Source organism: Kogia breviceps, chromosome 15, assembly GCF_026419965.1.
Source record: "Kogia breviceps isolate mKogBre1 chromosome 15, mKogBre1 haplotype 1, whole genome shotgun sequence".
Classification (NCBI taxonomy): Eukaryota; Metazoa; Chordata; class Mammalia; order Artiodactyla; family Physeteridae; genus Kogia; species Kogia breviceps.
Genome location: NC_081324.1, coordinates 24,696,775 through 24,712,269, shown reverse-complemented (window position 1 = coordinate 24,712,269; position 15,495 = coordinate 24,696,775).

Sequence of the window (15,495 nt, the reverse complement as noted above, 5' to 3'; positions counted from 1 at the left end):
TGCATGTATGATAGTGTCAGCAGTGGACACAGAGAGAAGGGGATGCTTTCAGGAAATGGTTTGATGTGGACTCCATAGGTTTCAGTGACTGATTACATATGGAGGGAGAGGGAGGACTTTAAGAAGACAGCTCCCCCCATTTTTAGCCCAGAAATAGAGAAAGGTCAGTTTGTTTGAAGGGGGTATGGAAATGTGGGGAGAAATAATAAGTTTACTTTGGGACATATTTACTTTGAGATTGTTGTGGAGAAATCCACAGAACATTTGGAAATTAGGTCAGGAGCCCAGGAAAGAAGTCTAATTGAAAGAAACAGATTTGTGAGTTGTAAGTGTATGGAAGGTATTTGAAGTTATGGGAACAAAAGAGAAGGGCCAGGACAAGATGTGGTGGCTGGAAGAGGGGCAAGGATGCTGCAGGAACTGAAAGTGAGATTCAGACAGAAACGTGGGCATTGAATTTGCTCACTAGAAAGTCAACAAGTAACTTAGAGCTGCACTGCCCAAGACAATTGCCACTAGCCACATGTAGCAATTAAGCCAAACAAATAAAATTTAGAATTCAGTTCCACGAGCCACATTGCATGTTCTCCGTAGCCACACATGGCCAGTGGCTATCCTACTGGACCCCTCAGAATAGAGCATGAGCATCCTCACAGAATACTCTGTTGGACAGCACTGCTCTGGGGAGGGGCAGCGACAGAAGCAAGCTTGCAGCGGGCTGGAAAGTGGGGGGACATGAGGATGAGAGGCGTCAGTTTGGAGTATAGGTTCCTGACCGCCATGCCTGGATGCGCAGTGCTTTGCCCAGCTGCCGCTGTGAGCTACGCTGAGAACTGAAACTGTCAAATGGGATGCTTTTGTAGGAAAGCTGGTGGAGAAAACTGTACTCTCCAGACTTCTTTAGGTAGAACATTGTGTTTGGTAAGAATTTCCCTTGGGGTCGAAATTGAGGTGGTGTGTTGGCTCACGGGTAACATGACTGCCTTGCTGAAGGGGACAGAATATCCTGGGTGTGCAGGCGAGGGAGCCATGGGGAGAGAAGCAGAGGGTGGGGACAGGGGTGAGAGAGGGGGATGGGTGTGGCTGGACAATGTGCCGGGACAGTCATCCCCTAACCCTCCAGATCTTCAGGAAACATCCATGAGAACCACAGAATGCCCAGTGTCAGAGGAGTTTCTGTGGGGAGCAGAGAAGGTACAATGTTGACCAGTTAGACATCATGGGGAGACCACAGAATCAGGTTCCAGCCAAGTTCATGCAGATCCCCAAGGGGCACTTGTAAACGAGTTTATTCTAAAAGAGTTTACAATAAAAGTTACGTTGGTTTAATTTTTTTCTTGATTTTTAACATGCTTCTAAAAAGCAAGCCCTATGTTTTAAAAAATTAATCAGATGCCTATAAACATATGAATATCTAAAGTAACACAATAAAATATTTATTAAACCTGGCTCAGATCTGTCCATAGAAATGCCTGCCTGGAGATAAGAGCCCCCTGGAGGTGTGGGGAACCCAGAGCCACCTGTAGCCCTGGAGCACTCATCAAGGGGGCTTTGAAAATTGCATGTGGGCATTGCCACCTGTTTGAGATGGAAATTTTGGGTAAATGGCACTTTCCTTCTGTCTGTTACTGCAGCCACCCTTCCCTCTCTGCCTCCCTAGAGCCCTGTACAGGTACCCACCCCGTCCCCTGCAGAGTATTAGGGCCAACACGGTCTGTGGCTCACACAGGACCATGTGATAATTGGTGGAGGGCTTCAGAGATGTCTTAACCTGGCTGAGCCCTGCAGACTTGTCCAAGCAGTGCCAGGACTGGAGCCCAGGTTCCTGGATGCTCCAGATACCCTGGGCTCACTGATTCCACCCTTCCTGGCTGGCAAGGACGTCTCACCTGCTTCAGGCTTGCTTGGCTCTAAATCAGCATCCAACACTACCACCCGCAGCCTCCCGCTGCACACCGTTCATAGGCCTCCATGCTCGCTGGCAACCGCAAGTCCGCTGCGACGTCCAGGTTGTGCAGGCGCAGTGCCGGGCATGCAGGAAACACGATACACGCTTGTCGAATGACCCCTGGCGAGGTGTGCCGGCTCTCGGGAAGCCTTCTTGCCATCGCAAACTGTAGAAATCAGGTTTCCTCCTCTCACCAGCTCATCCCTCAGGTTCTCAGTCTTTTGTCAACCTGGAAAAATGCACGTCCTGCTTCAAGTCACTCGCTGCCTTGAGTGTTCATTTTCGAAGCAACTTGGAGGCCGGTTGGCATCTGCATGTTCCCAGGTGCGTTTGGAAAGTGCACGAGTGAACTCAGAAGGTGAAGGATCCGGGGGCCAGTGCCCAGGATGAGGAATGGGGAATTCTGGTGTCCCCCGTGTGACCTTGGATCAGGCATGAACTTCTCTGTGCTCTACCTCCCCATCTGGAAAATGGAGAGCCCAATCTCGTCTACCTCACGACCAGTGATGGTCCCAACTGGTCGTGAAGGGCTCTGAAAAGTCAAAAGCCTACTGGCATGTCTCCTCCTGCCTTCCCACCTCCCCATCCACCTGCTTTCCACATCTTCTTCCTTAAAAATGTTTCCCTGTCATCATTCACTCCCATTTTTTACTATTGTGCACTCTCCCCACCCGTGGTGGCTTTTTCCACTCAGGATGTGAATATAGAGGGAGCTCAGCCTCCAATCCTCCCTCAGCCCTCACCCCCCAGGGTCACAGCCAAGCTTCCCAAAGGGCTCCTCTCCACTTGCCTACTCCGTCCCAATCTCCCAGTCACTTCTCAGGTCACGGTCACCTGAGCCTCGCATCTCCATGGGGCTCCATGGAGACGGTTCCCACTGATGACATCAAGGACCTCTAAGTCCCACCTGGGAAGCCAGGACCCCCATCCTGCTCGTCCGTGGTGGATTTGGTACGTTGACCTCTCCCTCCTCTTTGAGCCTCTATCCGTGCACCTGCAGGACTCCATGCCCTCCTCCCACCTCTCTGGCCCCTCCTTCCTCTCTGGCCCCTCCCTCTCAGGCTGTTCACAGCCCCCACCTCCATCAGCCTGAGCTGGATGTTTCTCAGTGCTCTGCCCTCCTCCCTGACCTTCTCACATGGTACACTCTCCCTGAGTAACTTGACCAGAGAGACATGTGCCCTGACACCCCCAAGCCTGCCTAGCCAGCCTCAGCTGCTTTCTGATGCTAAGGACCCGGATGTCTAGCCACCTCCCAGATGTTATACTGGGAGGCCCACGAGCAGCTCAGACACAATGCATCCAAAAGCCAGCTCGTGCTCCTCCAAAACCTCCATCTGGGTTCATTTTCTGTATTAGACACTTTCAGCTTAGTTTCCTGCAGAATCATACCTTCAGACAAGGATTCACTGCAAGCAGTTGAACTGGGAGGTGACATCTCACGGAGGCCTGATCTGTAGTGCAGCCCCTTCCTTGTCCGCGCAAAGACCCCACTCCAAGAACGCTTATCAGCTTCTAACATACTCTATTTTTTTTTTTTTTTTTTTTTTTTTGCGGTACGCGAGCCTTTCACTGCTGTGGCCTCTCCCATTGCGGAGCACAGGCTCCAGACGCGCAGGCTCAGCGGCCACGGCTCACGGGCCCAGCCACTCTGCGGCATGTGGGATCTTCCCGGACCGGGGCACGAACCTGTGTCCCCTGCATCGGCAGGCGGACTCTCAACCACTGCGTCACCAGGGAAGCCCGGAAGACCTCTTTTTATGCCTCCCCATCCAGACATAAACTGCATTAGGGTGGACACTGCTTTATTCTCCTCTGAATCCCACACACTTGTCGCCGGGCCTGCCACATTCCAGGCCCCAATGAATGTTGGACACGTAAAGTTTGAGCGCAGGACAGTGTGTGGCATCTTTAAAGCCTGGGTGCCTTGAACTCTGAGGACTGGGCTTGCTTTGTGAGAGTTTTCATTTGTCCTTTCGCTTAGTTCTTAGTCACTCTAAAGGTAAGTGTTCAAAATCTGACTAACCGTGTCAGTCCAGCGGCACCCATTCCCCTAGAAATTTTGGTGATAAACCGAAAAGTTGGCCTCTCAGTCTCCTCTTTTTCTAAATTCCACGCAGACCTACGTCTGATGCCTAATTTTCTTCTGAGATGCTCACGTTACAGAGTCTCACAGCAGAAGCAGTTGGTGGGCTGCCCATGTGCCCCAGACACTCAGAATCCCACATTCCACCGTGAAGCCCCCTACAAGCACCTCAGGTTTTTCAGCTTCTTAGCCCAGGTGCCAAGGAGGTACCACCCAGGAGCAGCGTGAACCCTGGAGAACGGGAGTTGGAGGATAAGCACTCTGGCTTATTCATGCCTCTGGGGGACCCAGGCATGCTGATTCTGTCTGCCGCGTGTCTAAAGTGAGTGAACCCTACTCAGTCTCCCATAACCCACCTTTATTGCATCCTTCTTTCCCCATCCCACTGCCCCACTCCCCTAAGCAGGGCTTCCTGGGAACATCTCCCCATCAGACTGCTGTACTGAAATCTTGTCTCGGCACTGCCTCTGGCAAAACCCAGACTAAGACAATTATATTATTGCTTTCTTTTACATACTGCTTTTCTGAAATTGCTCATAGCAGATTTTTAAAAAACCTTTTCTATTGTGGGTTATAATATGTATAAAATGCACAGATATTGCATATACAGGTCAATAAATTATCACAAAGGGGGCACCTAGGTATCCACCATCCAGAACGTTGCCAGTGCCCCAGAAGCCCCTCTCTTGCTGAATCCCCTCCCCATACATCCTCCTTCCCTAGCCACTATCCTGGCTTTTAACACCATAGATGACTTCTCTTGAAATTTATATAAATGCACTTATTCAATATACATTCTTCGGGGTCCAGCTTCATCCACTCAACATCATGTATGTGAGGTTCATCTGCGCTGCTGTACAGGGCCATGGTTCATTCATTGGTGCTGCGTCACATTCTTTCGTGTGGCTGGACCACAATGCACTTATCTGTTATCTGTTGATAGTCATGTGGGGCTATTACCAAAAAAACGCTGCCATGAACATTCATGGAGATGCACGTGTGTGTGCAGTTCTGTTGACTCTATACATCAGGATGGATTCACTGTGGATTCGGGGCACTTGTGATAATAAGTGGGAGAAAAGACTTTTTTAAGCAGGGAAGCCGCTCTGGGTGCCCATAATATGATACCACTCAGGCAACTGAGTTCTTACTGTTCTGATATAATAATAAGGCTCTAGTAAGGGGACTTGTGTTAGTTTCCTCGTGCTGCTGTTGCAAATTACCACAAGCGGTGGTAATTTATTCTTTCACAGTCTAAGACCAGAAGTCATAAAGCAAGGTGTCAGCAGTGTTGGTTTCATCTGGAGGCTCTGACTGAGAATCTTTCCGTTCCTCCTTTATTCTGGTGACCCCTGGCAATCTTTGGCAATCTTTGGCTTATAGAGGCGTCACTCCAATCTCTGACTCTGTCTTCACATTGCCTGCTCCCTTGTGGGTCTTCTCCCCTTCTCTCCTCTTATAAGGACACTTGTCATTGGATTTAGAGCCTACACTAATCCAGGATGATCTTAATTACACCTACAGAGACCCTTTCCCAGATAGAGTCACATTCACAGCTTATGAGTTGACTCATCTTTGGGGAGCGACCATTTAACCTACTACAGGACCCAAGAAGTTGGAGACAGTTACTCCCTAAGAGGTGAACTGAAATCAGTGCACAATAAAGGAGCTAAGTTCTCCAGGGAATCACCTTGGGCAATGGGCAGGACATCTCGCATATCAAAGCAGGACAAGCTGTGTCTGGCAGAAATTAATCAAAGTCCTCCACAGTGATCCCTTCATTAGGGTATACATCATTTTTCCATTTTGTAAAAAGGCACCCTAAAAATCAAAGTGCTTCTGGCCAGGGTCTTGCTTAGGTTGTTATCCTCTAACGACTTAGTCACCCCCCAACTCCATCTGTTCCAGCTAGTCCTCCCAAAGAAGGGGAGGTGATGGAAGGGAGGATATCCAGGCACAGAGAGAGAGTCAGGACATTAAATGAGAGAAGAAACCCTGAAGATATTTTTCTACCTTTCAGTTATTCTGAGGACTCATTGTGAGTACAGGTGTCCCAGTTGAGGAAACACACACACACACACACACACACACACACACACACACACACACACACATACGTATGCACCATGAATGGGAGAAAGAATTTTGCTTTACAAAGGATTCTTTTTAAAGAAACCCCCCCTAGATCATTCTATGAAGCTCCCTTTAGAAAGAGAGCCCTTCATACATTGAAAATAGCATTTCCTTTTTCAAGATCGGGTTTGTTCACAGCTTTTCAGGACCATTTCTATTGCCAAAAGCCAGGTTTTCTTATACCAGTGAAAATGCTCTCATAGTTCACTCCCTTTTTGCCCTGGTCTCATGAGTAGTTTAAATCAACTCTATTGGATAAGCTGATCTCATGCTTATCCTCATCTGGAAAAGAGCAGAGGGTTTCCTACATGAAACAAGCCACATCCTGTCTCACAGCTCCTGGATCAGGAGGCCTGTTGTCTAATCACTGCACAACCCTGGACATCTCACTTCCTCTCTTCCTCCTGTCTCTCCATCTTTTGAATAGAATTAACTAACTTAAAAGTAGTAGAAAGTCGATTTTCTATCAATTTAGAATTTATTCAGGAAGAAATCCTATTCCTCTTGCACAAGTAAGTTGGTTAATTTGCTCGATTCTGGGGTTTGCGTGAAGCTGAAGCATAAGTTCTCCAAACAGAGCTACTCACCAGCAATAACACAATCACCAGCAGTGAGAGCAGGTGGAATGCTAGTTTTCCGAGTCTGGTGGCCCCCTGCAAGTTTCCATTCATGCCCAGCAGTGTCAGCGGGCTCCAGAATCCTCTATACCAGCAGCAGTCCTATCCCACCTGCCCCACTTGCTTTCCCTCTCTCTTCCCACACTCACCTCTGCATTGGCCCCCACGATGCTTCCCTGCCAGCCTCCTGCCCCGTTGAGTGAAGCTGGAACAGAACCTGTCTGCTGTAGATACATTAAACTCTTTCTGGCCATGGCATGGTGGGAAGGACAAAGAAGGAGCTTGCACACAAAGACCAGGCGAGGCCAAGTACCTGTGGGGCCTTGAGCAAGTCCCTTCACCTCTCCATACTCCCTCTGTTGCCAATTACTCCCGAGTTGCAGGAATGAGCCCTGCAGGCAGACCACGTGGGTTTCAAATTCTGACTCCCTGACTTGCAAGCTGTGTGACCTTGAGCACATGGCTCAACATCTCTGTTCCATCGACTGTAGTACAGGGATAATAAAATGCCTACTTCATAGGTTGAGGATGAACTGAATTAATATGGGTGAGGTGTGCAGAACAGTGACTGCCATAGAGTAAGAGCTCAACAAATGTTGGCTGTTACATCGCATGTAGGACTCACATGAAATAGTGGGTGTGGAAGAACTCTGAGAGATACAAAGTCAGAGGGAGAGAGAGGCAGGCACATGGCTATTTTCCTAGTGCTCACAACCCCCCTTATTTATTGTCTCTCGTTTATCAGCCTTTTCAATTCCTTTCTTTAAAAAATACCCAAAGCCAAGTATGAGGTGAGGGAAGTACACGCAGTTTTCTAAAGGATTGGCATGCTGGGTCATGGACCGCCTTTCGGGCTGGGATCTGAACATTTCCTCTTTTCTGAGACCTAGTTACCCTTCTTTTTGAACTAGAAGATCCAGAGTTCTTTCCCGAGCCTCTTGCTTACCAGCAACATAATTTCGAGTGTACTGCTTGGTTTCCTCATCAAGAAATCTATAAAACCTTCCCTGACTCCTTAAAGGAGGCACTGTGAAGTTCCAAAGAGAAGTGCTTTGCAAACTGGAAAGCGCCCTGCACAGACAACACACGTGACTCCTGGAGGAGAAGAAAGGTCAGGAAAACACTGAGGATGGACATCAGATCCTGGTCACCCTTCTATCCAAACCCTCTTCTCCAGTGTCGCCTGCCAGCACCTGGCTGAGACCTCTCAGACACTCGGTGCTCCGTAAAATGCCTGCTGAGATGACTTGAGTTGGGGAGGGAGAGGGAGGTACCAACACCCCTTGTGGGTTTCCAGCCCTCAGGGCCTGACATCTCTCAGCGGTGTGTGGGCCACTAGGAGTCTGCCAAACACATCAGCCCTGAAATCACAGGGCCACCAGGAAGGCAGTGCAGGGTGGGGTCAGTGGGAATGTACTAATTTTGTCAGTTGCACTGTGCCATCATGCACACACACCCATGGATGGCGGTGAGGAAGCAGAGGAGGGGAAAGGAAAGTCGACAATTTCATGTGAGTGAAATTGCGGGTCCTGCTAGATGGCTCAAAGGCCTGGGGCTGGCCCTGGGCAAAACTGTGCAGGAGGAAAGTTTGTTTTCTCTGTTGTCACTCCCTCCATTTCATCATTTTCTCCATACCTTCCCCCCGCCCCCAAATACACACACACATGCACACACACACACAACGCATGCACATACATCCCACCCTGGCATCTGTCCTCTGACATGTCCCATTCTCCCTCTGGGAGCCCACCTGCCTGCCCTGCAGGGAAGCCGTGACCTGAGCCTTTCCCTACTCCCTTGCCCCATGGCTCCCCATCTCCCACCAACACACCTCTGCTCCAAGATCCATCTGTCCCACACTTGCTGTTCTGTCACCCCTTCTCACATTAACACTAATTAGCTCCTCCCAGGTAACTCAGTTTGAACTCCACCTTGTATTATCATGATCTGAGCCCAGATCTGCCTCCCAGTGAGAAGGCAGTTTCCGTGAAGCTGGAGACTGTGTCTGACCCTCTTTGTAATCCACTCAGAGCCCCACCATGTCGGGACCGTACAAGGTGCTCCATGAACGCTCAAGAATGTGCTGGGGGGCTTCCCTGGTGGCGCAGTGGTTGAGAGTCCGCCTGCCGATGCAGGGGACACGAGTTCGTGCCCCGGTCCGGGAAAATCCCACATGCCGCGGAGCGGCTGGGCCCGTGAGCCATGGCCGCTGAGCCTGCGCGTCCGGAGCCTGTGCTCCGCAAAGAGAGAGACCACAACAGTGAGAGGCCCGCATACCGCAAAAAATAAAAATAAAAAAAATAAAAAGAATGTGCTGGGCTTTTTACCAGTTACCTGCACCTTGTTTATAGGAAGCCACGGAGTGAAAGTCTCCATAAGAGTTGAGTGGGGTCAGGAGGATCTAAAGACACTGAGGATGGAGAGAATAAGGTCCTTAAAGGAACTGGCTGGACCCTTCCTCCTGTAGGCAGTGACATGGGACTCTGGTGTTCCATGAAAAAAAAAAAAGTCTGGTTCAGCTTGGGTGAAAAATATATCAGAACTCTCTGTCTTATTTTACAATTTTTTCCATTAGTCTAAAATGATTTCCAAATTAAAAAGGAGAAGGAGAGGAAGAAGAGGCAATGATAAGCCCAGATAATTCTACATATATTTTATCAAAACTTGGGGAAATAGATAATTCCTTCTGAATACAAACTCAGAGCATAGAAAAAGAAAACCAACTAATCCATCATATGAGGTAAATATGACCCTTATTGCAAAAACAAACAAAGACAGTACAGGTCGTGAAAAGTAAAGATCAGATTCACATATGAACTTGGATACAACTGTCCTAAATTAACTAATTAACAAATTGAATATATCAGTGTATAAAAAAATATATATCATAATCAAGTAGGATTTAATTCAGGAATGTAAGGATGGTTTAAAAGATCAGAAAATCTTTTAATGTATTATACCATATTAATTAATTACAGGAAAAAATTGACATGATCATGTCAATGCTGAAAAACTGTTCAATAAACATTAAATATACTTCAACAGTCATTCATGATAAAGAAACTGAAATCTTGGCAAACTAGAAATTGTAGAGAACTTTATTAACAGGACACGTACACATTCTTATTAGAATAAGGAAGTTCAGGAAACTTTCATACAAGAACAACATAAAAATTAATGCATTTCTATAAATCGGTAATAGACAATTAGAAAATGTAGTGAAAAAAACGGCTCATTCATTAGAGCAATAAAATTTAGGAGGAACATAAGACTAAATTTGACAGAAGAAAAATGTGCAAGATCTTCACAAAAAAATTTACAAATCTCAGCGGTTACCTATCACTGTGGAACAAGCCACCCTAAAACTCAGAAGCCTAAAACAACAACATTTTATTTGCTCTTGATTCTAGAGGTCTGCAATCTGGTCTAGGCTTAGCTGGGGCAGTTTCTTTGCTGGTCTCACGTGGGGTCACTCATGCACCTGCTGTCAGCTGGTGTCTCAGTGGCTACATGATATAAGATGGCCTCACTCAAGTGTCTGGTGGTTGGAACCAGTGTTGTCTAGGCCACCTTTTTGCAGCCACATGGCAGTGGAAGAGTTCCAAGAGGGTAACAGCAGAAACGGCAAGGCATCTTGAGTGAGGTCCAGGCACTGAGGACATAAAACAGCTTTTCTACCGCATTTCTCTGATAAGAGAAAGGCTTAAGGCCAGCTCAGATTCAAGGCATAAAGGACTGGCAAAATCACCCTGCAAAGGGCTGTGGATCCTAAGATGGGAACAGGTACAGTGACTCCTCTTACAAGCAACTAGCCACACAAATCCCTACGCAACATAAAAGATGAGTTGAATAAATGGAACAGTGTACCTTATTCATTTAAATGGGAAGATTTAGAATTGTAAAAAAATTTCTATTCTGCCCAAAGTAATCTATAAATTTTTAATTGCCATAAAGATTCCAAGGTTATTTTTCTTTCTTTTCAAGGTTATTTTTCATTTTGTTGTTGTTGTTGTGTGTAGCTTGATGACATGATCCTAAAGTGTATAGCAAAGAGTGAAAGAATAAGATAGAAGATTATTAAGAAGGGACCTAATAGTATATCATGTAAGATGGGAACTGTATTAAAGAAAAATCAGGGTGGGTGAAAGAGGATTAAAGGTAAAGAGAGTGGACTGAACAAATGTTTCACACAAAATCCCACTCTATCTCAAATGACAGTAAAGTGAAAACAAAGAATGAGAGAACAGAACAGAACTCTGAAAAAGAAATTATGGACGCTAAGAAGCAGATGAAAGAGTGGTAAGTAACTTAGCCATTCAGCAGATCCAAGAAAACTGAGTTCTAGGCCAACAGTGCAGAAAAACAAGAAGCAATATGACAGGATGATAAAACTCTCCGAAAGTTCAGGGAAGGGTGGAACCAGTTATCTCTGGAAATAAGAAATAGTTGAGGGTCTGTGTAAGACCCAGGTTCCCAGACCCCCTCCCAACTCTATACAGCCAGACACTGACTACCTATCATGGAAGAAGACTCTAAGTTTATTCTCTAGAGAAGATCAAACAGGAGGCGGTTCCCCTGATTGCACAGAGTTGAGGGCAGAGTTTCCTAGTAAAAGCTGGAATATTAGCAAGTATGCGTCCACTGAGTTTCACAGCTCTCTTCTGAGCCTCAGCTCCAAGAACCCTAGAGACCAGCCATTCGCCCTTGAGACAGGAAACAACTTAATCAGCCCAAGAAGAAGAAACTTACTGATATTGAAAATCTACAAGAGATGATCTAGGCCGATCATCTCAGGATAATCTAAATTCACATACCCAGAGCTTCCGATCAGCTTTTTGTCCCATAAGAACACAAACAAAGATCTCCAGATATGTGAGGAAAGCCACCAGCATGAAAGACAGAGGCCCAGATGAACAAATGGGGAAAAACAACTTAGAAGAAGCAAAGTTGATTCGAGAGGAAGAAAACTCAAAAAAAGTTACAATTAATATCCTTAGTGATATGAGAAGATATTGCAACCATAGAACAAGGAGAGGTTATTAGGAAAAAGAACAGTCAGAGAACAAAAACCAGTGCTACTGAGAATTAAAAACATCATAGTAGAAGTGAAGAAATCAATAGAAGAATAGAAGACAAAGTTGAGGAAAGAGGACAAAGAAAAAGGGATGGAAAATGGGAAAGAGAAGAAAATTAGAGGACTAATCCAGGAGCTTTGATACATAAACAATAGGAGCTCCAGTAAAGACAACAGAAAACATGGAGGAGAAGAGTCATAGGGAGGGAGGGAGGAAGGAAGAAAGGGAGGGAGGAAGGAAGGGAGGAAAATCAGAGAAGAGAATAAAAAAGGAAACCTCCCAGAGTTGAAGGACATGAGTTCACAGATTTAAAGGACCTACCAAGGACCCAGCACAATGGATGAAACATCATTATGAAATTTTAGAATATTGTCTACCAAGAAAAAAAAAATCTACAAGTTTATAAAGATCAGTAGGGCTTTGCACTTTTTCACAGAACTACAGGAAGCTTGAAGATAATGGTGAATACCTTCCAAATTCTGAAGCCAAAGTACTTCCTATCTAGAATTTCATAGCCATCCAAGTGGCCAATCAGTTGGGAAGGAGGAATAAAGATATTTCCAGACATCTCACAATATTTACCTCACATCCACTCCTTCCCAGGAAGCTACTGGAGGAACATGCCCCTGGAAACAAGAAATAAACTAATAACAAGGAAGAAATGGGACCCAGGAGATCCAAGGTGAAAGAGAGATTGGTGACGAAGGAAAGGCCCAGAATGACAGATGTTCACCAGATGTAGAGTTTTCCAGCCCACATAGGAGCACATCACAAATCTCCAGGAAAGACTCCTCAGAAGATTAAGCTGACTAAACATCTGACGATAGTGAAGGGGAGAATGAGACAATTGTTGAAGCCTTTGTGATTGAATTAGATATGCATAAATAGAAAGCCAAGCAAACGAAAAAGCAAGATAAGAGAAACAAAAGGTTGTGTAGACACCGGTCAGGTTGGCCATCATCAAAAACTCTAGAAACAATAAATGCTGGAGAGGGTGTGGAGAAAAGGGAACCCTCTTGCACTGCTGGTGGGAATGTAAATTGATACCACCACTATGGAGAACAGTATGGAGGTTCCTTAAAAAACTACAAATAGAACTACCATACGACCCCGCAATCCCACTACTGGGCATATACCCTGAGAAAACCATAATTCAAAAAGAGTCATGTACCAAAATGTTCATTGCAGCTCTATTTACGATAGCCAGGACATGAAAGCAACCTAAGTGTCCATCAACAGATGAATGGATAAAAAAGATGTGGCACATATATACAATGGAATATTACTCAGCCATAAAAAGAAATGAAACTGAGTTATTTGTAATGAGGTGGATAGACCTGGAGTCTGTCATACAGAGTGAAGTAAGTCAGAAGGAGAAAAACAAATACCGTATGCTAACACATATATATGGAATCTAAGAAAAAGAAATGTCATGAAGAGATTAGTGGTAGGACAGGAATAAAACACAGACCTACTAGAGCATGGACTTGAGGATATGGGGAGGGGGAAGGTAAGCTGTGACGAAGTGAGAGAGTGGCAGGGACATATACACACTACCAAATGTAAATTAGATAGCTAGTGGGAAGCTGCCGCATAGCACAGGGAGTTCACCTCTGTGCTTTGTGACCACCTAGAGGGGTGGGATAGGGAGGGTGGGAGGGAGGGTGATGCCAGAGGGAAGAGATATGGGAACATATGTATATGTATAACTGATTCACTTTGTTGTAAAGGAGAAACTAACACACTATTGTAAAACAGTTAAACTCCAATAAAGATGTTTAAAAAAAAAAGTTGTGTAGAGAAAGAAAGTTGTCGTGGTTCCCTACATGGTTTTCCACAGTCAGATTAACATGAACCCCAAATATACATCTAACCAAAATTATGATCCAACATACTGAGGGGCCGCGGCAGGGATCATATAAGTGGATGGAGCAGAGAAATCCTCAGTGGACTAATATTTAAAACTTAATGATTAAAACTGAAAAAAAATTATGAGGTAGCAATAGAAGTTTAGAAATATTACTTAAAGCCATGGAAATAAGTACCAAAATAATCAGAGTTGAGAATGACTGCTCCCAGGGAGGCAGATGTTGGGGAAAAGGGTAAGGGACAGTTACTTTGCATAGCAAAGCTTGTAAAATAATTTGACTGTGCCTAGGTATAACTTTTGATAAAAATATAAACTTTAAAAATAAAATTTTTTAAGGTAAAATGGTGGAAATAATACTGGCTCTTACCATCCCATCAGGTTCGAAAAATTGAAAAATGCCATACAAGGAAAAGGTATTTCATAGCTAATGAGGCACAGGAAAAATTGTGCAGGTCAGTATTTATAATCTGGTTGATATTTTGAAATGTCACAGCTCTGTCATATATGCTCAGTCTAACAAAATGTTTATGCTTATTTAGCATAACTTGTTTCAAAATCCAGGAAACATTCATGCTATACACACACACTGACACACACACACACACACAGGAAGATCTAAGAATAGCCGAGGCAATTGAATAACAAACTGGCAGGGGACTTACTTTACCAGATGTTAAGATTTTTCAGAAAACTGTAAAAATTAAGAGTAGTATTGGCAAAGAAGAAAGAATACGCCAGTAGAACCAAATAGAGGGTCCAGAGATACACTGATACAGAGATGGGACCCTAAAATGTGGCAAACATTGGGGAAAACACACACTGTAAAAACATGGGGTTGGATATTTGATTATATAAATGGAAAAACTAACATAAAATGTAATGTTTTGTTTTTTGGTGAGAAAGCTGAGACAAATAGCAAAACACTAAGATTCGAGCTTTTTCCTACTGTATAGCACAAGGAACTAAACTCAGTATCTTGTAATAACCTATAATGGAAAAGAATCTGAAAAAAAGAGTACATATGTATGTGTGACTGAATCACTTTGCTGTATGTCTGAATCTAGCACAACATTGTAAATCAACTACACTTCAGTGTAAAAAAAAATCTTTAAAACATTTTAAATATATTTGTATTGTTGCATGCACAACTAATAAGATATTTTAAAAGATTCAGTGGTCTCAAATTATATTTGAAAAATGGGGGAAAAGATTTTTTTTAAGCTGAATGAGAGCTAGGTGAAAACATAAACACAAACAAAACTGCACTCTGGATGCTATGTGGTTTGTTGATAGATACGGGGCAAGGAGAGGCAACAAGGGGAGGGAGAAAACAGCCAAGGAAAAATTGGAGGCCATTGTGAGAGCGAGGAAAAGAGATGATATGTATTTGAATAAAAAATGCTGGCGGGGCTTCCCTGATGGCGCAGTGGTTGAGAGTCCACCTGCCGATGCAGGGGACACAGGTTCGTGCCCTGGTTCGGGAAAATCCCACGTGCCGCGGAGCGGCTGGGCCCGTGAGCCATGGCCGCTGAACCCGCGCGTCCAGAGCCTGTGCTCCACAACGGGAGAGGCCACAACGGTGAGAGGCCTGCGTAACACACAAAAAAAAAAAAGGTTGCGGTGGGGATACAGGCATCTATCCCATGTCACATGGCTTTGGCTCGTCCAGCAGATATCCCTAAGGGAGACTTGTTAAGACCTAGAAAGTGATTGGATTCTGGTAATCAGAGAGAGGAAGAGTCAATGGACTCCTGGGTACCTAGCTA